We start from the raw sequence: 25701 nt of genomic DNA, 5'->3' as shown, positions 1-25701 counted from the left end.
TATAAACCTTGATCAGATATTATTAGGGGTTAAAACGGGTGAAAAAGACCAAAATACCCTTTTAAAATGACTTTAAAATAGTTGAATGGAGTATACGATGGTGGGTGCAATGGCCAATTTCTGGGTCAACGCTTTGTCGATCCTGACCATCACACCTAGGCAGAATAGGAGTTCACTGCCTCTCTTGCGATGACTTGGACGACCGTCCATTGCTAGGTCTACTGTTCATCGTCCTGAGCCATAACTCTTAGGAAGAAGGTGGTATCACTACCTCACTGCGATGGCATGGGCAATGGTCCATCGCTAACTCAACTATCCATCGGCTATCACCATCGCACTTGGCCTATTTTGACTGCCTGTTGTATTTCGACCATAACTTTCTCTTTTGATGTCTTATTTTGACCAAATTAGTATTGTTGGAAAGCTAATATAATTTCTCAAATGATAAAGCGTAAAAGTCTTACAAATTCTATGTGTACGAAAATGGATTCATATTTCAAAGTAGGTTTCTAACATTTTTGGTATGATTCAAGGTAGGTAGACGTACGAGATATTATAATCTCTCCCCCTTGAGAACGTTCATCCTCGAATGAGACTAAGTGAGAGGGGAGAAGATGAACTGATATACATACCAAAAATGAATAACTGGAACAAGATCTCATGTCTGACATGACTGGTAACTGAATATATCATACTGAACATGTATATCTGATGCATGTGTAACTGATTTATGAATGCATGACTGAGGGTTATGATGAACTAAGGTATTTATAATTAGAATGCATGTCTGATGCATGATTATATAACTAAACTGGTACATGAATGCATGACTGAAGATACAATGGTATTTAATACCAAGTTTATAATGGAATACTGAACAAGAAATGGATATCAGGCTTGTCACTGAAATCTAAACATGAAACTGAAAAGCTTTATAAGATCTATTACCTTGAGCTTAATTTGAGTTAGTATAGAAGTAGTGAGGATACTTGATAGGCATGTCTTCTTCTGTTTCCAAAGTATCTCCCTTAACAGACTGATTCTGTCAAAGAACTTTTACTAGAGGGACTTCATTGTTCCTCAGTCTACGAGTCTGATAGTCTAGGATTTTTACTGAAATCTCTTCATAAGAGAATTTTTTCTGAACATCTATGGTCTGAATAGGTACTAAAACTATTGGGTCACCTATGAATTTATTGAGCAAAGAGACATGTTAGACTTGATGAATTGAGGCTAGATATGATGGAAATTCGAGCTCATTGGCTACCTTGCCAGGACTACTGAGAATTTTGAAGGGCCTGACATATTGGAGACTGAGCTTTCCCTTCTTGCTGAATATCTTCTCTCCCTTTATGGGAGAGATCCTTAGATAGACATAATAACCAATTACAAACTCAAGATCTTTTCTGTGCATGTCTGCATAACACTTCTGTCGGCTCGGAGTAGCTCGTGTCGGCTCTGAGCAGCTCAGAGTCTTTCTCTGATCAACTGGACTTTCTGTAAGGCATTGAATACCAACTCAGACCCAATAACTGAGGCATCACTAACTTAGAACCAACCAACTTGAGATCTGCGCCTCCTACCATAGAGCACTTTGAATAGAGCCATTTTAATACAGGAATAATAGTTGTTGTTGAATGGAAACTCAATTAAAGGCAAGTGGTTATCCCAACTACGCTTGAAATTGATTGCACACACTTACAACATATCTTCTAAAGTCTAAATGGTCCTTTCTACTTGACCATCTATCTGAGGATAAAAGGGTGTACTGAGATAAACTTGGGTACCAATACCCCTTTGGAACACTTTTCAAAAATGAGAGGTAAAGTCTGATATAATAGATAATGGAACATCGTACAATCTGACCAACTTGCTGATATAGTATTTGGCATAATCCTCAGCTTAATAAGAGGTATGGAGTAAAAGGAAATAAGCTGACTTGATCATCCTATCTACAATGACCCAAACTGAATCATGCTAGCAAAGAGTATGAGGGAAGCCCATCACAAAGTCCATGTTCAGTTCTACCCATTTCCAAGTAGGAAAACTGAACTCCTGCATGGCCCCACTAGGATTCTGCTGCTCTATCTTAACCTACTGACTTATAAAGTATTTAGCCATGAACTCCGCAATATCTCTCTACATCCCACTCCACCAATAGATTTCCCAGAAGTTGTGGTACATCATTGTGTCTCTTTGATGAATAGAGTAGTGCGCACAATGTGTCTGGAAGAATTCACTGCCTTAAGTCATCTACACCTGGAACACAAAGATGACCCCGATAACGCAGAACACCATCTACCGCTTTGGAGAAAACCTCTACTTTTTGATCGTTGAATGACTCTTTCAACTTGACTAGACTGGGATCTCTATCTTGCTTTTCTTTCACCTCAGAACCTAGAGATGATTTTGAACTACTCTAATCCATATGTCACCCTCCTCTTAATCACTGAGTGAACACGTAGTCTGGCAAGTTGATGGATTTACTGAGTTACCTTCTTCTTAATGCCCTTAACATAGGTAGTACTACCCATAGATAGTCTAATGAGAGCATCGGCCACTATATTTGCCTTTCCCAGATGATAAAGGAGACTCATGTCATACTCTTTCAAGTGTTATAACCACCCTCTTTGATGAAGATTCAGATCTTCCTGAGAGAATATGTACTTAAGTCTCTTATGGTCTGTGAACACATCTACATGAACTACTTTGGTTTTTTGAGGATCAACCCTACTGCCATCACCAAAAATGATATGACGAAGGAATGCTACTGACCATAGTCAAATTTTCCACTTACTGAATTTGACAAACATCTAATGATCTCTAGGAGTTTGAAGTATGATTTTGAGATAGTCTACATGATCACGCTCACTACGGAAATATACCAGAATGTCATCTATGAAGACTATGAAGAACATATCTAAGTACTACTTAAACATCCGATTTATCAAGTCCATGAAATGCACTAGGGCATTAGTATGACCAAAGGACAGGACTAGGAATTTGAATTAACCATACCAAGTATGAAAGGTTGTTTTCAAAATGTCACATTGTCTGACTCTGAGCTTATGATAGCCTGATCTGAGGTCTATATTTGAAAAATAGATGGCACCCTAAACTTGATCAAACAAGTTATTGATTCTGGGAAGAGGATACCAGTTCTTGACCATGACTTTATTGAGTTGACGATAATTAATTCACATTCTTAGAGAACCGTCTTTCTTACGCACGAATAATATTGGTGCACATGGGTCGGATGAATCCCTTATCAAGTAGGTCCTTAAATTGCTCTTTCAATTCTCTGAGTCTTGCTGGTTCCATTTTGTATGGCAGAATTGATATAGGCTGAGTATCTAAAAGAAGATCAATATCAAAGTCTATTTCCCTTTTGGGAGAAATTCCTAGAAGATCTTCGAGAAGGATATATAAATATTCATTCATGACTAGGACTAAATCAAGGCAGAGAGTTTCAGAACCAGTGTCCATAACTCGAACAAGATTATAGACACATCCTTTAGATATTATTTTTCTTGCCCAAAGGTAGGAAACAAGATGACCTCTGAAAGCTAAAGTTCTACCACTCCCCTCTAGGATAGGTTATTCAGAAACTGGAACTAGACTATTCTGTTTTTGTAGTCAGCTTTGGCAAAGAAGGAATGAATCCATTCCATGTCGAGAATGACATCAAAATCAGTCGTCTCTAATTTGACTAAGTCTGCTGAAGTAACTTTATCAAATATCATAACTAGGCAAGTCCTGCATACCCATGGGGCTATGATGAATTTACCCACTAGGGTAGAGACTCAAAAGGGATCTGCTAAAATTTTGTCACTGACTCCAAAATCAACTGCTATATAGGGAGTAATAAAAGAATAAGAAGCTCCTGGATCTAACAAAGCATAAACATGATTTAGGAAAAAGAAATTTAGATCTTGCCTGTACTGGGATAGTAAATTTGATTTAGGAATTGCCCACTAGTAGCACTGGAGGAGGCACCATACTGGTTTGGGCGACTAGACTAAACTGGCGAACGGTTCTACTAACCCTAAGGACCTGGCTGAGGATAGTCTTTGAATCTATGATCTAGATTGACACATCCAAAACAAATACCACTGCCCGCTCAGTAAATACCCTGATGATGCTTGCCATAAGTCTGGCAAAGAAGATAGGTACGGGAACTGCTAACACTGCCTTGAGACTTAAAGCCTAGCGGTCTATCTCTATTACCATCTCTGAACTTAGGAGCTAGAGCACTAGCTAAAGAAAGAGCTGGAACTGCTGACTTAGGACAAAATTGTGAATGGTTTTCTCCTTCTTATTTGGGTTGATCAAAGTTAAAACTACCTTTCCTTGCTTTCTTATTTCACTTCTCCCTCATCTTAATATTTTGCTCTTGTATCTGTTAATCATGGGTCCTAAGCCTAGCTATGTTCATGTCACTATTAAATATCATAGAACAGTACTCATTGACTATACTATCATTTACCCTAGAAACAAACTTACTCATGTTAGCCCTGCTATTAGCAACCACATAAGGAGCATATCTGGATTATTGAGTAAACATAACAGAATACTCTTTCACTGTCATGCTAAACGGTGCTCATGTCCCTAAAGGACCACAAGCTAACCCATGTCTAATATATGTACCTGTATACTATATGATATACTGTATAAATGCAGAAATATAGGATAAAAGGCCATATAGTTCAAAACTAAGACTTGATAGCTGATAAAACATAACATTTGGATGGGGTATGAAACACCCAAAATAATATAAATAAATTGTCTAAACATACTATAGTCTTAAAAGCCTCTAACTGAATGAACTTTCTGAATAAGGCGTTGATGGGATATGTCCCCAACTAACTCCAACTTATAAATTAATTAATGAGATAATAAAGTAATGGTTATGTCCTGGAAGGATGAGAAATCACTACTAACTCTGACTGCTGAGACTGGAATGCTACTGATGCTCTAGATATCGTGCTTCTGAACATATGGTACAAAACACTATATCGCAGATGTGTCAGTACATTTGAATGTACTGGTATGCATGTGAGGTGGGATGAATGCAAAAGGTTTCACATACATGAACTATACTAACTAACTGTATAACATGAATGTGAGAATACATGCATGACTACGTAATAACTATAACTGAGTTTGTGATAACATGAATATTGAGTCTGAGTACTGATAACATGAGATACTGATATATGTATAACTGAAATAACTGATACTAAGTGACTGTATCTTATAGTCTAGGTTTTGATAGAACTAGCTGAGTTTTGTACTATTCTGAGTTGACTATATCTGACAGTCCTACATTCGATAGAACTATATGAGTTCTATTATTAAGAATGAATGATTGTATCTGACAGTCCTGATCTGTAACTAAAACTATAGGAAGTAGTCATCTAATCAACATTTCCCTAATACGCATTATGGTTGCGTTGTGGTCCAATTTGTAATCCCAATTGGAAGGGTGTCAATACCGCACCACTAGTAGGGACAATCTTTGAGTAACGATTATATAATAGGTGAATCTAGTGAGAACGGTGGGAACCCTCATATAACAGGTTAAGCCACCTCATCTACACTCATATAATAGGCTATGATATCTCAACCTATCATGGCTACGCAGTTCTGGAAAGCAAGGATTACTTTTAAGAATCACACCCTCATATACCAGTTGGGTTCCCATTCTTGGGTTCACTCGGTGCTAATTTCTAATCCCATCTGGATACACACTGAACATGATTAACTAAACTGACTAGATTAATTCAACTGAGGTTTGTTGACTGATGGAATACTACTTAGATTACTGAATTTCTGACGTTTCTAAGATTATTGAGTTTACTGAGTTTTCCTGAGTTATATGGCTGACTGAATTTCTATGAATATGACTTGAGAGTTTCTTTAAAATATGACACTAGATTTAGCCACACATCTAATTGTCGGGTACAAGTACCCCCTAGACTCGATAGCATGAAACTGACAAATTATGACTTTTTTGAATACATGACCAATATCGACAATCCATAATATAATAAGATGGGGATTTTATAAAGTACAAGTACTAAAGAACCACAATGGCTACACATATATCCCTAATTCATTGACTAAGACATTTCATGAAACACTTAACATGCATGTACTTGTACATGAATGGGGATTTCATATTATCAAAGTAGAATGACACTTTTCCTTCACATGGGTATTTAATCAAACACATGGGAAGAATGCTTTGGTTATACAATCATCAACACATCTAAAAATCATGGACACATCCATCAACATGTAAATTTAAGGATTTATCATGATTATTATGTAAACCATCACATCCTAGGGTCAATAATTAAAACATATAATGTAAACATGAATCAAAACCCCACAACATCATGAACATGAATTTCAATTCAATTTAAATCATGAAAATTCATACATATACAAATCATAGATTTTGAAAAGAGATTCTTGAGCTTCATGGGTCAAAGGGTCTCATGAATCAACACATGACATACATAGGTTGTGAGTTTCTTGAAGTTCTTGGACTTGAAGAACTTAAATCTCTTAGTTTCTTGAAGAAGTATTTGGATCTTGTTCTTGAGGATAATCTTTGAGAGGAAACCCTAATTTGATATTGCGGATGAATAATAAACTTATGATCCTTGATCTGATATTATTTGGGGTTAAAATGGGTAGAAAAAGACCCAAATACCCTTTTAAAATGCCTTTAAAATATCTGAATAGAGTATGCGATGGTCCATTACTAGGTTAATGGTCCGTCGGTCCTAACCACCGCACCTGGGTAGAATAGGGGTTCACTGCCTCTTTTGCGATGGCTTGGACGATCGTCCATCGCTAGCTCGAGTCATCGCTCTTAGGCAGAAGGTGGTCTCACTACCTTACTGTGATGGTTTGTTGCTAGTTCGACGGTCCATCGGCGCTAACCATCACACCTGGGCTGTTTTGACTGCCTTTTGTATTTCATCCATAACTTTCTCTTTCGATGTCGTATTTTGACGAAATTGGTATCGTTGGAAAGATAATAAAATTTACCAAATGATAAAAAGTTAAAATCTTACAAATTCTATGTGTACAAAAATGGATTAATATTTTAATGTAATTTTCAATATTCTTGGAATGATTTCAAGCTAGGTAGAAGTACGGGGTATTAAAACATCTCTCCCGTGAGAACATTTGTCCTCGAATCAGACTAGGTGATATGGTAGAAGATAATCTGACGTACATACCAAAAATGAACAACTGGAACATGATCTCATGACTTACATGACTGATAACTAAATATATCATACCAAACATGCATATCTGATGCATGTGTAACTGATTTATGAATTCATAACTTAGGATTATGATGAACTAAGGTACTTATAATTAGAATGCATGTCTGATGCATGATTATATAACTGAAATAGTACATGAATGCATGGCTGAAGATGCAATGGTATTTAATACCAAGTTTATAATGGAATACTGAACATCAAATGGATATCAAGCTTATCACTGAAATCTGAACATGAAACTGAAATACTTTAGGAGATCTATTACCTTAAGCTTGATTTGAGTTAGCAGAGAAGCGGTGAGGATACTTGGTATGCATGTCTTCTTTTTGTTCCCAAGCAGCTCACTCATCTAACTGATTCTGCCATAGAACTTTGACTAGAGGAACTTTTTTATTCCTCAGTCTTCAAGTTTGATAGTCTAGGATTTTGACTGGAATCTCTACATAAGAAAAGTTATTCTGAACATCTATGCTCTTAATAGGGTCTACAACTACTGGGTCACCTATGAATTTCTTGATCAAAGAGATATGTAAGACTTGATGAACTGAGGCTAGATATGATTTCGAACTCATAGGCTACCTTGCCTAGACAACTGAGAATTTTGAAGGGAATTATATATTGGAGACTGAGCTTTCCCTTCTTGCTTTATCTCTTCACTCTGTTCATAGGAGAGATCCTTGCATAGACATAATCACCCATCTTGAACTCAAGATCTTTTCTGCGCATGTTCGCATAAGACTTCTGTCATTTTGGCCAACCCATAGGGTTTTTTCTTTCTTTTCCCTCTTGCATATTGGTTTGTGAGATTGGATTACTTGTCAAGGTTCATCGTGACAAGTGTCATCAGGACCTATAGATTTTGGGTCATGATACGATACCCATACTACACCAATTTCTTCTTGTCCAAATATGAAATCAAAAACCTCAAGTGTGTCCCGCTTAAAAAAATAATATTTTTGAGATCGAACATTTGTACTTGCTCAAGTAAACACAAACCTCAAGAAATTGGTGAAGACCAAGATAATTTGGGTCTAAACTGAAGCCCTCAATCTATTTGGGGGTTTGGGTCAAGAACTAAGAAATTCATGATGAAATGGATGAAATGTTACCTTATATGAAAAGATACTCTTTATAATAGTTGTTTATGAATCTCCGAAGTCACCCAAAAGACTCAATTTCGAGTTATCTAACTCATTAGGGATTTTTCTTTCAAGAGAGTGGGTGAGAATTTTTCAAGACGTGGACGAAAGGGTCCTTTTATATGCATTCTAACTAAATAGAAGTTGAAATCACAACATGCAAACCACAATCTCACTTTATCATGTCAGAACCGAATGTTACGATTGAAATACACCCTAGTGCCATCAAAATAACCTTCTTCACACTGAGGTAAGATTAGAAGCCTAGGGGGTGTGATTGCCATGGCACCAAACATCAGCTGAAAGTTTAAACTTGGAATTTCCAAGTTTTCCCTAAGCCTCAGGACTCATTAGGAATACGCTATACACAAATGAGCTATGCAACCATACTAAATTCGATGTTTTCAATTCAATGATGAAGTAAGATTTTTCATCCAAAGTCATTTTGACCAAATATATGTCCAACGACAACATTTCTAATTTTCCAACATTCTAACCAATAGGTCAAAATAAGCTCGGGTGCCTTATGACCCAAAACAAGTATATAACTAGCCTAAAATCGATATGTTGGAGTTGTTGTTGCATTCATAATTTACATCAATATCATTTTACTGAAGTTTTTATCTGATGGTCATTTTGAATTAGCGAAGACTTCTTAATAGGAAACTAACTCTAAACACCAAACAAACGGCCCAGTAACCAAATTATTAGTCCTAGGAAGTCATAAATGACTTGGGAAAGCTATGTAAAATCACTTAGAATAAAAACATGAAAATTAGCTAGAGGGTCATGACATACTCTCTCTTCTTGGAGATTATCTGAGAAGTTATACTCAGAGCATGCAGGCCCAGAACCTTATCCTTTTGAGCTTTTGAGATCATTTTATCAATTGGCTTTTACGAATGAATGTATTTTTAGTAGTGGATATTGTAATAACCCTTAGGTCATTTCCTCAATTTTCATGCTTTTCTAGCATTTTAAGCTCTCCTACAACAGCTATAAGTCCTTTATAACTTGCCGAAACAATCAGTTCAGTGATTGAATAGTTTATTTGGATTTTAGAATTATTTCCCTATTTGGGTGTTTTCACTATTTAGGTCTTGTTCTCTGACCAAAACTCCTAGTACAGACCTTGGATGAGAATTTTGACAACATCATCAGCTTTAAAATGTTGAATATAGGGTAGGTAGACCTTTGTTTCAGGTCCCGTGGCACCCGACCATATTTTGAACTATTGGTCGGAAAGTTGAGAAATTAGGAATTTGGGTGTGGAACTCATAGTTTGGTGAAACGACCTCATATGGATGTTGTGAATCCACCATCTATCTAGACTGTTGAATTTTGTATGGTTACATAGTTCATTTGCATATACGGGGTTCGATTTAAATACTGAGGCATTGGTAGAGACTTGGAAGGATTCCAAGTCTTTAGTTTTTCATCTATTCTCTTGTCTATCTCAAGCCAAGGGGTAGTTCGATCGTACACCTACATATCATGATATAGATATCTAATTACCTAGATGGGGTACCCTATTTTGTGAATTAGCCCAGTCTTCACCCTTTTCTTGAGAGCTAGAACCCTAAAAGAGAGGCAAAGGGTAGGATTTAGTTTATAGATGCTTTGGGGGAGATTAGTTACCCATTATTTTGTGATTTTTCTTTGAATATATGGTAAGTTTCCTTCAATTTATTTATAAAATCTTAGAAATTAGGGCTTTAAAATCATAAACTTTGAGGGTAGATTTGAGGACCGATTTGTTCTTTGTTTGTGCTCGACTTCAAACACAACTTCCTTGTCCTTCGAGGGACCTCATGATAGTTTTAATTTTTTGATTCTGTTAGCAGGCCCACAGGCCTGTTCTTGGCCCAAATTCTTACAAGACCCATTATATGGTAATATGGGTCTCATTTGAATCTTAATAATACTTATATTATGATTTTGATAGTGTAGAGGTATTTTGGGATCGTGAAGTGAAGACAGACATTTGCAGATGATTCAAGGATTTATGGTTTGACTTTAAGGTAGGCTTATGTCTACTCTTCTTTGTAAGATGATGCATGTTAAATATTATATTTGAATGTTAATGTTAATATTTATTACAAATAGAATGACTTTGTTTTGATTATTGTAGTTTGGGGATTAGATGATTGTTTTAATCTATAAGGTTAAACGTTTATTACTCTTTTAGAATCCTATTGCCTTTCCCATAGATTGAACTAATCCGTAGGATGGACATATTGTAATGTTATCTTTGGGAGGTGATTTAAGTAGTGGAATTATGTTTAGTATAATTAACCTTATTTGGATTATTTTTGTGATCTTGAAATCATAATTTAGGTGGAGTTGACTTAATTGGTCATGTTCCAAGTAGAACTCCAATCTTCGGATTAATTAATTGAAGAGACTCCATACTTCTACTACCAAAAGGACATTCAATCTAGTACTACAATGATTACACGGAATGCAAGTTTCATCACCAAATATGCAACTCATGCTTATTGCATAATACAAGTCATTATTACAAATTACCCACAGTCATCAAACATTTTCCCTCACAACAAGAGAGTTACCAATAAACACTCATATAAATACAATTTATAACATAATGGGTACAAGAATCAAGTTATGCTCACTCTCACAATGAATTCACAAGTTACACGTAATGAACCATAGGCTTTCCCTTAGTGTAGCACTCTACTAATATTAAAATGATGAAGCTTAGGATCAAATAGCTCTTTTCCATATTGTAATGTAGGATAAGGGACGAGTAGGAAATATTTAGGCTTAATGGTGAATATCTTTCCTAAGCGCATTAATACACTACATTATACAATCAATTCAACTGTAACAACCAAATCACACCATTTTTGTGTACCTCGTTCTTTTGTTTTCACCTATCTTATTAAGTTAATTTACATACACTATGGTGGGAGTATTCGATGCACAACTCATTCAATTTGAACAAATTTTTATTCTTTTCATTACTCCCCACCACAACACATAACAATTCTTTTGAATAACAATAACTATCTCTGTGAGGCTTCGCTTTAACTTTTACTTCTTCAATTTCTCAAAATCCATACTCAATTAATTTTATAGTAAAGTTCCTAGGAGCTTTGGATTAAATCAAAGTCTATCAAGAAGGGATTAGGCTACCTATGAGGCTACCAAAGAAAAAACTAAAGGATCAATGGGGCTTACTAGGATTAAGCACAAAAGGGTAGGTCAAATAAAAGGTAAAAACAAGGCTATCAATATGTGAAATAAAACTAGAAATAAAAAAAAAACTATGTGAAATAAAACTAGAAATAAAAAAAAAACATACCAATATAACTTGTGTTGCCTCACAAGCAATGTCAGATTAAGTGTCATGACATGAACCAATTATGACTTAGTCATTATATTTCCTTTTTTTTCTCACACTTGGTCTCCATTTTTTTATTTTTTCACCCCTCTTGGGTGTGAACTCCCAAGGGCAATAGATTTTTCAACTTCATCCTTTTTAGGCTCACTAATTTGTATTATATCGGGCTATGGTGGTTGTGGCTTAGGCAGCTCAATGAGGTAGTCCGAAGAGGTGTTTGGCAAACTAACCACACCATACTTGTCCCCTTTAATTACTGTAACCATGCACATGTATTTATAGTGGTATAATGTCTAAAGTGCTTTGTAAACTTTAAATACCACCTTTTCATCCTCCAACTTCATTATGAGATTACCTTCTCTAACATCAATTAAAGCTTCTCTTGTTTCAAGTCAACATAAATAACAAATTTACCAACCTTTATGAAGACATCCTCAATAATTCCTTCTGGGCGAGCAATGATCCCATTCGCCAATTGCGGTAACACAGGGCTTGGTCTAGGTTTCCCTAAGTGCAAAGTGTTGAACAAGGAGAGGGGAAACAACTTGATACTTTTTCCTAAGTCACTCAGTTCATGGACCACTTTACTACTCCCAATTTGAATAAGGAGATTAAACTTCCCTAGATCCTTTAGTTTTGTAGGGATTTTTTGTGTCACCATAGAGCTACACTCCTCAGTGAGTGTTATCGCCTTCACATCCTATAGCTTTACCTTATTAGCAACCATATCTCTTAAGTACTTAGCTTACTTAGGCATACCCTGCAAAATATTTAACAAAGATAAATTAATGTGAAGCTCTTTGAACGTGTCAAAGAACTTCTTAAAATATGTATCCTCCTTTGCTTTTTTATGCTTGTGTGGGAAACAAGAAACAACCTCTCTAATTCTTTAGAGGTAAAGGTATAGACTGCGTACACTTTTCCCTCCCAGACCCCACTTTATGGGAATAGAATGGGTTTGTTTTGGATTTTCTGTATCTACTGGCAAATAACCTTGAGGATAGGTATTCAGTGTCTGTTGGAACTTCCCAAACTACAACTCTAAGCTTTTTGTGTCCGCTTACTAATTCTTTAATTCTACTTTTTGAATTTTCATGTCCGCAGCCATTTGCGCTTGACCAGCTAAAAATTATTTTATTATCTCCTCCATATTGCTATTTTACTGATTTGGTGGAGCCAGTTGCTGTGGGGCGTTCTATGTCTGAATTAGTGGCTGGGTCTACTACTTCTTGTTGTAGGCGTTTTCATAGTTCTGTATTTAAGCATTTCCCATGAACATTACTAATTATAGATTGGCCTCACACATACCCGCTGAATGACCATTATTAATATAAATATCACACCACCTGCCGCTTGTTGGATTACATTAACTATGGCTGCATGTTGTGCTACTCAAAACTTTAAATTTCTCAGTTGATTTTCCACCGTAGAGATCTTAGAAGATATCATAGTAAATTGGTCAACCTCCAATACCCCAACAATTCTCTTCAAGGCATTTCTAGAATTTGAATTCCAGTTGGGATTCTTTTAAGCTATCCAGTTCAATAAAGTGTACAGCTCATCATAAGTCATCTCAAAGATCTTGACTAACTACACTTGAATCTAAGAATTTTTTTTTATTATGGTCAAGAGCCACTACAAAATTATGAGCCAATACCTCATTGGACTGTTGATGGTGTTGACAATTTTGAAGAAGTACCTTGAAACGCTCCTAAGCATGGTAAAAATTCTCGTATGGCTTCTGTTTAAAGCACACAATCTCACTATGAAATCTCGCAATCTTGCCAGATAGGAAAAATCTAATGAAGAATTATTTTTGTGCCATGACATCCTATGTGTGATTGAATTTGTCGGCTCCATATTCAACCACTTTTTTGCTTCCACCAACAGTGAAAAGGGGAACAGTGTCATCCTCACATAGTCTTTCTTCACACACATAGGTATGAATGTGTCGCTGATTTCTAAAAAATTTCACAAGTAGACCTATAGATCTTCATGTGAAAGCCCTATGAACTATCCACTGCTAATCAAAAGTTGTACCTTATTCTGTTTGAGCTTAAAGTTGCCTCCAGCTACTGACTTCTGAAAAAGGGAGGTCAATTTTATTGGAAGTTGGATTGCTTTTCTACTTTGTTAATGGAAAAATTGCTCAGGTTTCCTGATATCTTGCTATCTTACTACTTTGTAAACCTATTTCCTGCAAATACACAACCAAGACCAAGCATCAAAACACCAAAGAAATCTAAAAGTAAAACTACAAATAAAATAGTGTTCAAATTACAAGTCCCCAGAAATGGCGCCAAAAAATAATAGTGCCAAAGCACACACGCAAGTGTTTGTATTCTACCAAGTAATATATTGGCCTTAAATAAAGTTGAATATCGATCCCACAGGGACTTGTTCAAACAACTATTTAGTTTCAGTTCACAATTTAGATTCAATTGGTGCAAGAGTAACCAAAAATAAATTATAAGAGTTATAACTAATTATAAAGTAAACAATGCATAAAGTAAAGGTCTTTAGACAATCAATAGGAAAAATTCTAGGGTTAAATCACCTCGTACAATCATACTATGTTATTGAACTTCATTTGTTAATTTACTTATCTTGCATGTTGATTTGAAGGGTCAATTGGATGATCATGGTCTCCCAACCTCGAATTGTTTACTTATTTTAGACATTTACACTACATCATTGAGTGGGGATACAATAATTAAATTAAGTTCATTAAGCTATCATCTTATATTTGAATCAAGTATGGCTTCTAGGTGCATTCTAGTCCTAGATGCTAATTTGAATTCCTTATTTCATAAAAGAATGAGAACCCTACTTTGTTTATCCCAACGTTCAACTCCCTATTCCCTCTACCGAGATCACAAGGTTTAAAACATGTGTATTCTAAGGGTGATAAATCCTCAAAATAATTAAAACAAGAATAAAAAAGCAACCCATTATCATAAGCAAATTAAAAGAAATCAATTTAAAATAATAGTAGTTAAGTTCACGGCTTTAAAACCGGAAAGGGAGTTTTTAGCCTGTCATAGCCATAATCAAAATACAAATAATTGTATGAATTATTAAAACCATAAAGAAACTAAATTTAAGAATGAAAACTTAAAAATAATATTGTGGTAGCCTCCAATATTGTCCAAGCCGATCTAGGTGTTCTAAGATTTCCAAAACAAATTTTAACACACTATATTTATTAGAAAACAATCATAAATGGCATAGGATTAGGTTTTCATGCTATCCTTTTTATAACTGGGTATAAATTTCCCATTTTTGATGATCATCGCGTTGCGCAAAGGTGTCTATCGCTATAAGCCTGCGATGCGGTGTGATCGCATTGATTTTTTAGAAGTGAAAATTGCTGATTTGCCCATTACTATAATTTAACATTCCCTCCATCACTATTAGAACCCTATCATAGTGACATACTCCCATGCGTCATATTCTCCTTACGTGGTCTTATGCTTTCATCAGTTTACTCAAAGCTTTTGTATGATATTTTCAATTACTTTAAGGCTAGTAAATACTTCAAATATCATTAGAATCATCTCACCAATCCACCTATAATATTACACACCTCGAATTAAAGCTCAAAATAACACAACTATGACGATTATGAACTAGCAACTCCAGCTAGAATGCTAGTTTTCTAGTCTAGACTTTAAATGCTCAAATTGAACCCAAAGTGATGTGAAAACACCATCAAACATTATAAGAACATACTTGGACACTATTATACATATTTATATACTTATCAACATATAATGTACTTGAATCATCCTTAAAATAAGTCTAAATAGGCTAGAATAGCAATGCTAGCATGCATAAATACACCCAACATCACCTATTCATGTATCTACCCCTTTAAGAGATTTTTTTAGTAGTGGATTAGGTTTGACAATATATTGTTGTGACCTTTTGTGGCCTTGGGACTTTTGTAGATTTAATTGTGTTAGATATGGTTAATTTTGATGTTATTTTGGGTATGTACTGGTTTGCTCCTTATTATGTTTTCTTATAATGTTTCATTAAGATCGTGACTTTAGCTTCACTGGGTGTGCTATGTATTTCTTTTAAGGGTGTGCTTTATTCGGGTCCTAAATCATATCTTATGTTCAGAATCATAGATTGGTTAAGATGGGATATTTGTCTTATTTGTCTTATATTTATGACACTAGTGTAGTGTCACCTCCTTCTTTGGATTTTGTTTCTGTTACTGATGATTTCATGGATATATTTTATACCAATATGCCTAGAATTCCTCGAGATTGTGATATTGATTTTGCTACTGATGCTGAGTTGGGCACTAAGCCTATTTCTATTCTTTCTTATTAGATGGCCCCACTCGAGTTGAAAGAATTAAAGGATCAGTTACAGGAGTTGTTAAATAAGGGATTTATCTAACCTAGTGTATTTCCTTGGGTGCGCCTGTCTTATTTGTATAGAAGAAAGATAGGTCTATGCATATTTTTATTGATTATTGACATTTAAACAAAGTGACAATTGAGAACAAGTATCCTCTTCCTCATATTGATGATTTATTTTATTATCTTCAGGGTGCTATAATATTTTGAAGATTTGTTAGAGATCCAGTTGAATATTAGATATTTTGATATTCAAAAAAATAGCTTTTTGGACACTATATGGTCATTATGAGTTCTTGGTCATATCTATTGGATTGATCAATGCCCTTGCTACATTTATGGAGTTAATAAATAGGTGTTTTAGTCGTATCTCAAATCCTTTGTTATTGGATTCATAGATGATATCTTGGTTTAATCTAAGAGTGAGGTTGAGCATGAGAAGCATTTGTAGATTGTTCTTCGGAGATTAAGGGATGAGAAGTTGTATGCTATGTTCTCCAAGTGTGAGTTTTAGTTAAAGTCTATTTCTTTCTTGAGTCATATGGTGAAAAAAAATTGTACTATGATTGATCCAAGAAAGGTTGCAGCAGTTCGTTATTGGGATAGACCTACTTTGCCTATTGAGAATTAAAGTTTTATATTTTTTGCTGGTTATTATCAATGTTTTATAGAGGTTTTCTCTTCTATTGAAGCCCCATTGACAAAGTTGACTTAGAAGATGATTTTTATTCAGTGGTTTGATGCTTGTGAGGTAAGGTTTAAAAAGCTCAAAGATGCATTAACTTCAGGTTTTATTTTGGCACTGCCCAAGGAGGGTGTGGATTTTATCATCTTTTGTGATTCTTTAGGTATTAGGTTAGGTGTTGTGTTAATGCATGAGGGTAAGGTGATTGTGTACGCTTCTTATCGGTTGAAGTCCCATGAGAGGAATTTTCCTACCCATGATTTGTAGTGGTGTGCGGTTGATTTACTTCTAAGTTATGGAGGCAGTACTTGTATGGAGTCCATTGTGAGATTTTCTCGAATCATCGTAGCCTTCAGTACTTTTTCACCCAATGAGATCTTAATATAAGGCAGTGTGATTGACTTTAGTTGCTTAAGGACTATGACTTAACTATTCTCTATCAACTGGGCAATAATAATATGGTTGTGGTGTTTCTGCGGTATGGGGTGATTGGAATAGTTCCCAATTCATTATGATTCATTTTGTGTGATATTGTTGTTTTTGGTGGCTCCGAAAGCGTTATTATTGACTTATGTTGTTATCTTTTCATTCGGATGATGGATGATTAAACGAACTGTTCTAGTAAATTCAAAATGTTGATTTTAGGGTGGAAACATGTTTGGTTTAGTTTTGTGGCTTTTAAATCTTATTTTTACCATTGGTATGGAAATTGTGATTTCAGGTTTTGGGGGTCAAATTTGTGAAAATGACATCTTTTCAAAAATTTGACTTTGCCAATGCATCTGGAAAGTAGATTTAAGTAGGGTTACATTGTAATACCCCGTATTTTTGTTCTGGAATTCTAACCATGGTTCTTGCGCATCTAAGCTCTAATCCAAGTGATTCTCATGTGAATACAAGTTTCATGATCATTATCCTAGTCTATGGAGTAGTTTAGAGGTGCAAAATGTTCATAGCAATGACCTAGAATAATGTTGAGCTAAGATCAATTGATTCATCCAAAGTTTGACATTCGATTCCACAAGGGTCAAATTCAAACATGAATATCTCTTAATATACATGGAATTTGTCATCCCAAAACCTATTAAATTGTAGATAATTGAATCATCTTTCCAACGATACCAATTTCATCAAAATCCGACACCCGAGCAAGGAGTTATGCCTTAGCGAAGTAGAGTGCGTCGCCTATCCAATCGCAAATGGCTACTGGAATAGGTGTGCGACAAACAATGCGGTGCATACTTAAATATGTGTGATGAGCACTGCGGCACATACTTAAATGTGTGCGATATGTAATGCGATGCATACCTCGCTTCTAAGTGCTAAAAACACCTCTATATATGTCTATAACAGGAGATTAAACTCCCATAACACCAAAATAAGTTTACTTTGTCTCAAAATCACCAAGAACATTTAATAGGGTTTCAACCTAAAAATTCAAATATCTGAAGATTTAACCATGAGTTTTCAATAATTCTTCAAGATTCGGAATCCCCATTCCGAGGGCTATAAGAAACACTCATTATTTTCACAAATAGAGCCCCAAGTTAAGAGTTCATTCAAAGCGTCAAGTTTAAGGTATGTGGGGTTTTTCAACAAGAACATCCTTTCGTTCTTGTGCCCAAAATTTGTATTATTTTACAAAGATATATGATTTTACATGCTTTGATATGAATTTGAGATAGAAACTATTATCCTACATTCTTGTTCAAAAGACTATTATATTTTTATGATCTCTTGAAGATAAATTTCTTGAGTTTAATGTTAATATCATGTTTGAAGTTGAATCTCCAGATTTTCATATGAATTATACATGTTTGCTACATAAAGTGTGAATCTTGAAATATTTTGCTCAAGTATTGATATATGGGTTATGAACCCTATTTGAAAATTTTAATTTTTGTGAAAGTAATGTGTTATGTATACCTTGAAATTTGAATGATTTGACCTTTTGGTCTTGGAAGAGTTATTTTTGAACTCAAATGAGAAAAGAAATATACATTTTGATTTATTATGAATAAGGGGTAGCATGATGGCTCCCATTGTGAATTGCTAAATTATTTTATGGTGGATTTTCTTTGAAAAGATCTGAGCTAAGTTCGAGAATAGTTTTTACATAGCTGTGTTGGTACTTCTCTTGAACTACGTGCCCCCGTAGGAGTAGGAATTGAGGCTGATTATATATAGTGATCACTAGTTTTTGGATTTGATACTTATAGTCCAACTCCAATGGCAAGGATAGAACGGCTCTCCCCAACATAGGTTGTACATTGGACATCATGTGGCTCACATGGTTTATGTGGGTTATGAGATATCCCAATGTGTGTGTGTATTCTCCTATCTAATATGAAAAGTCTTATTCTTCAATCTGAGATGAAAACATATTTGTTTGAAAGACTGAGTTTGAGAAAGTCATTGTTTTCGATAGATTTAATGAACATATATTCCAAAGAGAATTGTTATGAGATTTGATTGCTTTGATGATTTGGAATTGAGATGGATGTGAATTGAGATTTATTATGATGACTCACATGTTTCACCCGTTATATTTTAATCTCTTATGATTATGATGATTTTAATTTGAGTTAAGTGAGTAATTTATATTAGCATGCATAATTTTATAAACTGTAATGATATTAAGACATTATTTTATATATGTATTGTACCCCCATATTCTCGGTATGTTTTCATAGTACTGACCCACATATTCATATGTGGGCTATATTTTCTTAGAATGTATGTACAAAGTATAGTATATATCTTCAGATCCAATCAGTTCGCGACATCCAATCAGCTGGTGATGAGTCCTTTTGATTCAAGGGCTTCAGTTAGTTATATAGTTTGAGAGTGTTGTATTTTATTTATTCAGTCATACTGAGTTGGGTTACTCGGGTGTCATGACCCGGCTACCTAGAGTCAGTACTAGTAGAGTCTTCATAGACAGTCAGTAGAAGTTGATGTTTTCTGTTTTAGTTTTGGTTGTAAAAGTAGAGTTGTAATCTTATAAATTTAGTTTTGTATCTAACATATTCAGAAAAGAGTTATTTTCCACAGATTTATATAGATTTAAAATTTTTGTTCAGTTTCTTATGAGTTATGCCAGTAGAAGGGTTATCTTGGGGTCACTTGTGATCCTAAGCACCGTGTGACGTCTCGGTATCCAATTTTGATACATTACAAACTTGGAATCAGAGCATAGAGTTCAAGTGTCCTAGGGTGTCTATGAAGTCGTGTCTAGTAGTGTCTTACGAAATGGTATGAAGACGTCTGTACTTTTTTTTAGAGGCTAAAGGGCATTTAGGAAATGGCTCCATTCTTTCAAGTCTTAAATCGTGCTATTGAAAAGTTCTCCAAGAAACTTATACAGATTCTCATCTGACTCTAGTCAGGCCATCTTTTCCTTATTTCTAAGGTATCTGATACAGTTGAGCTTAATTCTTCATAGATTGTTATGGAATTGTAAGAGAGCTACAAAAGTATCCTATCATTACTTTTGACTTTCGAAAAAACTAAAGTGCTTTATCAGGCCTGTAGAAATCATTCACTAAGCCCAAGTTAGATATGCTTTCAAACATCTCCTTATAATCCATAATGATAATCTATACTTCTCTATTTATGTTCTTGAAGTAACATGTTCGGCATGTTCCAGTTCCTCACCAGATAATGCTTTTATAATTGCTAGCAGAAGTTTTAAAAGTTTCATAAAAGCAGCTTAAGAGGAGCCTTCTAGTATGTTAGAAGTCCCTCAGATTTAAAGTTATACCTTTGTTCTTATGAGTTATTTAATTAAGTTAGAGTAAGGTGTATTCTTAGATTGTTGAATGTTGTGTTTCAAGTTTCTATCTATTGTATTAACTAATCTTGTTATCTTTATATTTGTGAAAAATCGAAGTCTAGTGAAGCCGTGTGAGGCCTATTTCGATTCACTAGCGTAGCTGCTTTGTTATTATCTAATTTTCTTGTTCAAAATACCAAACCAAAGTCTAGTGAAGCCGCGTGAGGCCTATTTTGATTCAATAGCAACTTGTTGTTTATCTTGTTATTCTGGTGTTAGTTGAAAGTGTGGACTTCTGTGTAGTGACAGAACTAGTAATGTTTGGTTAAAAGTCTTGTGTTAGTTGAACTTGTGGGTTTAGAAGTGTAGTGGCAAGAATGGTGGTAAGGGTGATTTATTGAATATGTATAGCTGAATTTTAGCTTATGATTGAATTAGTAATGAAGTGATATACCCTTGTTTGTTAGCTCAGTGAAGTTAGAGGAGGAGATTATTAGTTAAGGTGGATTGTTCTTTGCTTGAAGTATGAAAAGAGTTATTGATGGTATTTATTGTGCTAGGAAAGTATAGGTTTTGATGGAAGTACTTAGAGGTTGAGTATTGTTAATTTAGGCTTTCCTTAGATTGCAAGAGGAAGTTTAGTTGAAATTTATAGAGCTATGAAAGTAATTTAGGTGTGAAGATAGGTAAATAGTAATGATGTGAAAAAGGAGGATATGTTAACAGATTATGAATAAGATAGGCTATATGATTATGATCGATTGTCATTGTGTACTAGTTTTTCTTAATGCTATGCTCTATAGTTTTGAAGTAAAAATTGTGTGTGAGATTGGGTTGCAAATCATGTTTAGCTCTATACATTAAGTTTAAACAGTTGATGGTTCAATTGTTGATGCTAGTTATATGGAGGTGATCTAGTAGTCCTGAACATGTATGCAAGAGTATAAGATCATGTTTTCATAATTAAGTATGGTATAGAGGTGTGCCCAAGGTACTATGGGGATGCATTATTTTTTAGGATTATTGCATATTTTATTGTTAGTATTAACGTTGAGTTTCTAGGTGGAGAAAGGCAAGTTAGATTATTTATGATATTCTTGATAGATAAGTTAAGGAGTTATGATTGAAGATGTTGAGCCTTTTTAGTATGATTATTATTCTCATGGTTTGGAAAAAAAATATAAGAATAGTGGTGTGATCTTGGTAGGTTATGATTATGTGATTAGAGATGTAGGTATGGTTACAAATGAGAGTGTTAGTCTTTGATGATGATTATTGAAGCTAGAAAGTTAAAGATGGCATATTGATGGGTTGTTCAAGAATGAAGTTGGTAAGTTCGAAATTAGTTTATTCTTGTGAGTTTAGCATTTATGTGTAGATAATAGAATGATGAAATTATGGCTTAATCTTGAGGATATGGAGTAGACCATCATACTTAGAATACCAGCTTTGACGTAAGGGGGAGATGGTTAGTGAAGAACTAAACCAAGTTTTGAGAATTAGATTGTGATACATGTACATAATGAGTTATGATGAGATAGTGATCCCTTCTTACTCTAGAGTATTCCTTGGATTTCAATCATTACAACATCAAATCCATCACTTGCTTGACAAATCCATTCCACAGGCCTATGCTTATACCTATTATGCGTGCTCAATCTCATTCTCAGCTTCTAGCAAGCACGTAATAGCTTCACTCTGTAATTCAAGTTATCTCTTATGAATCTATGAACTCCAGTCTTATGTTGAATAGCTCATGATAAGTATAAACTCATGTTTAAGAGTATGACCAGTTTTTAAACTCATGATACTAGTGAAGTTCGCATTATATCATTCATGTCCTTAGCTTAGATTTCTTTAATGAATCCATGCCTTTGATATTTTATATCATTTGTGCTTCTGGTTCATATGTGTTAGCCCTTCGATGAACTCTTCCTATGTTAAGATATTGGTAATGATAGTGGATAAGCAATGGTTTATATGTGAGAGAGTTGATGACCCTCATAAAGAAAGATTATTTATTCTTTTCTATCTAAGGCTCAAGTGTGAAGTAAGATTGAGGCTAAGTCTTTGATACATGTCATGGTTAGTTAGATATTGTGTGTATGTTCTTAAGAATAGTGCAAGGAAATTATTGTTGATAAAGCTTTAGAGAATATATGAAGTATGCCTTTAGTGGTATTTGCCTTAAAGTTATATTTGATATTTAATGACAGGCTTGAATATCATGTTGGGTGTAAGATGATGAATGCAATATGCACTAGTGAATCCATATCAAGAGTTTTAAATTAGTCATTGAAGTGGTAAGGCATGTTATGCTTAGGATGTGAGCTCTAAGAAGATATAGAACATTGAAGCTTATGGTTTAGACTAGTATTGTGGTTTGGCATGTTGTATCTTGTGATTTAGTGTTAGGCTTGATCATGGTAAGAGAACATAGTTTAGTTTAGACCTTAGTAGAAAGATTTCGTAGTGCCAATATGAGAATTAGTTGAATCAAATGAGTATGGTATTTAAGGGGAATAGTATAGTTGAGAGAGCATTTGAGAAGTGATGCTAAGCTTGATGGTAAGAACTTGTGTTGCCTGCGGCCTAGCAATCCTGTCCTAGTTTATGAGTTATATAATTATATTCCATGCAATAGAGTTATACCAATGTTGTAATTCCTTAGTCAAATGTCTTATTCAGAGCATGCCCAAAAGTGTTTTCTCCCTAATGTCAATAGAATTTCGTAGAAAAGTGCTAAAGAAATACTCCATTTGAGTATGGGAAGTCAGTATGATCTAGTCTACATAGCCTGTAATCTAGTTTAGCAAGCAAGGAGATAAGCTCCTATAGATTCTTAATTTTCCAGCTAGTCTTACTATCGCACTCTTATATGTATGTACATTTCAAGAGGCAATGTGTTTGTGTCCAATTAAATTATGAATTCAGCTAAGTTCATGCATCAGTTTCAGTTTAAGATATTAAGTCATGATTCAGTTCGTAAGTACCCTGTGTAGTATCACAGTTTCTTTCTAGTATTTTTATCAAATTATTATCATTCGAGGACGAATGATCCCAAAAGGGGGATGTTGTAATACAACGAGTTTTCAAATCATAAACCTCTCATCCTTTCTCGTGAGATCAGATCTAGAGAAAAGTAATGGTTACTCATAAGTTGACACTCTTAATTCTATCTTAGTCATATAGTTATTTTTCTTGAGGATTCATGCACTTGCAGACCAGTTCAGTAGCTCATTATTCTTGAGATCCAGTGATTCAGTTCTATCAGGTACACATGATGTCTTGAAGACTAAGATTCCTCTGTGTTTCAGGTTAATTATCCACATTTGAGGACGAATGTTCCCAAGGGGGAGATAATGTAATACCCTATATTTTCGTGCTGGAATTCTAATCATCATTCCTGTGTGTCTAAGCTCTAATCCAAGTGATTCTCACGTGAATACAAGTTTCATGATCATTATCCTAGTCTATGGAGTAGTTTAGAGGTGAAAAATGTTCATAGCAATGACCTAGAACAAAGTTGAGCTAAGACCAATTGATTCATCAAAAGTTTGATATTGGATTCTACAAGGGTCAACTTCAAACGTGAATATATCTTAATATACATGGAATTTTTCACCCCAAAACCTATTACATTGTAGATAATTAAATTATCTATCCAACGATAACAATTTTATCAAAATCCGACACCCGAACAAGGAGTTATGGCTTTGCAGAGTAGAGTGTGTCGCCTAACCGTTTTCACATGGCTACTGGAATAGGTGTGCGATAAGCAATGTGGCATATACTTAAATGTGTGCGATAAGCAATGTGGAACATACTTAAATGTTTGCAATAAGCAATGTGGTGCATAATTAAATGTGTGAGATAAGCAATATGGCGCATACTTAAATGTGATAAGCAACGCGCTGCATACCTCACTTCCAAGTGCCAAAAACACCCCTATATATGTCTATAACACGGGATTAAACTCCCATAACACAAAAATAAGTTTACTTTCTCTCAAAATCACCAAGAACATTCATTAGGGTTTCAACCTAAAAATTCAAATATCTCAAGATTCAACCATGAGGTTTCAATAAAGCTTCGAGATTCAAAATCCCCATTCCGAGGGCTACAAGAAACACTGAATATTTTCACGAATAGAGTCCCAAGGTCAAGAGTTCATTCAAAGCTTCAAGTTTAAGGTATGTGGGGGTTTTTTAACAAGAACATTCTTTTGTTCTTGTGCCCAAAATTTGTATTATTTTAAAAAGAAATATGATTTTACATGCTTTGATTTGACTTGAAGATAGAAACTATTATCCTACGTTCTTGTTCAAAAGACTACTATATTTTTTTGATGTCTTTAAGATAAATTCCTTGAGTTTTGATCTTAATATCATGTTTGAAGTTAAATGTCCAGATTTTCATATGAATTATACATGTTTGCTACATAAAGTGTGAATCTTGAAATATATTTCTCAAGTATTGATATATGGGTTTTGATTCTATTTGAGAATTATGATTTTTGTGAAAGTAATGTGTTATGCACACCTTGAGATTTGAATGATTTAACCTTTTGGTCTTGAAAAAGTTATTTTTGAAATCGAATGAGAAAAGAAATACACATTTTAACATATTACGAAAAAAGGGTAGCATAATGGCTCCCGTTGTGAGTTACTGAATTATTTTTTGGTGGATTCTCTTTGAAAAGATCTGTACTAAGTCTGGGAGTAGTCTTTAGCACTGAGTGGGAGGTATAGCTGTGTTGGTACTTTCCTAGATCTACGTACCCCTATAGGAGCCGAAACTGAGGATGCTTATATATAGTGATCACTAGTTTTTAGTTTTGATACTTATAGTCCTACTCTGATGGCAAGGATAGGACAGCTCTCCCCAATGTGGCTTATACATTGGACTCTATGTGGCTCACATGGTTTATGTCGGTTATGAGATCTCCCAATGTGTGTTTGTATATTCTCGTATCTAATATGAAAAGTCTTATTCTTCTATCTGAGATGAAAACATATTTGTTTGAAAGACTAAGTTTGAGAAAGTCATTTTTTTTTG

Source organism: Capsicum annuum, chromosome 6 (assembly GCF_002878395.1).
Source record: "Capsicum annuum cultivar UCD-10X-F1 chromosome 6, UCD10Xv1.1, whole genome shotgun sequence".
In the NCBI taxonomy this organism is placed as follows: Eukaryota; Viridiplantae; Streptophyta; class Magnoliopsida; order Solanales; family Solanaceae; genus Capsicum; species Capsicum annuum.
Note: the sequence above shows the minus strand (reverse complement) of the source record.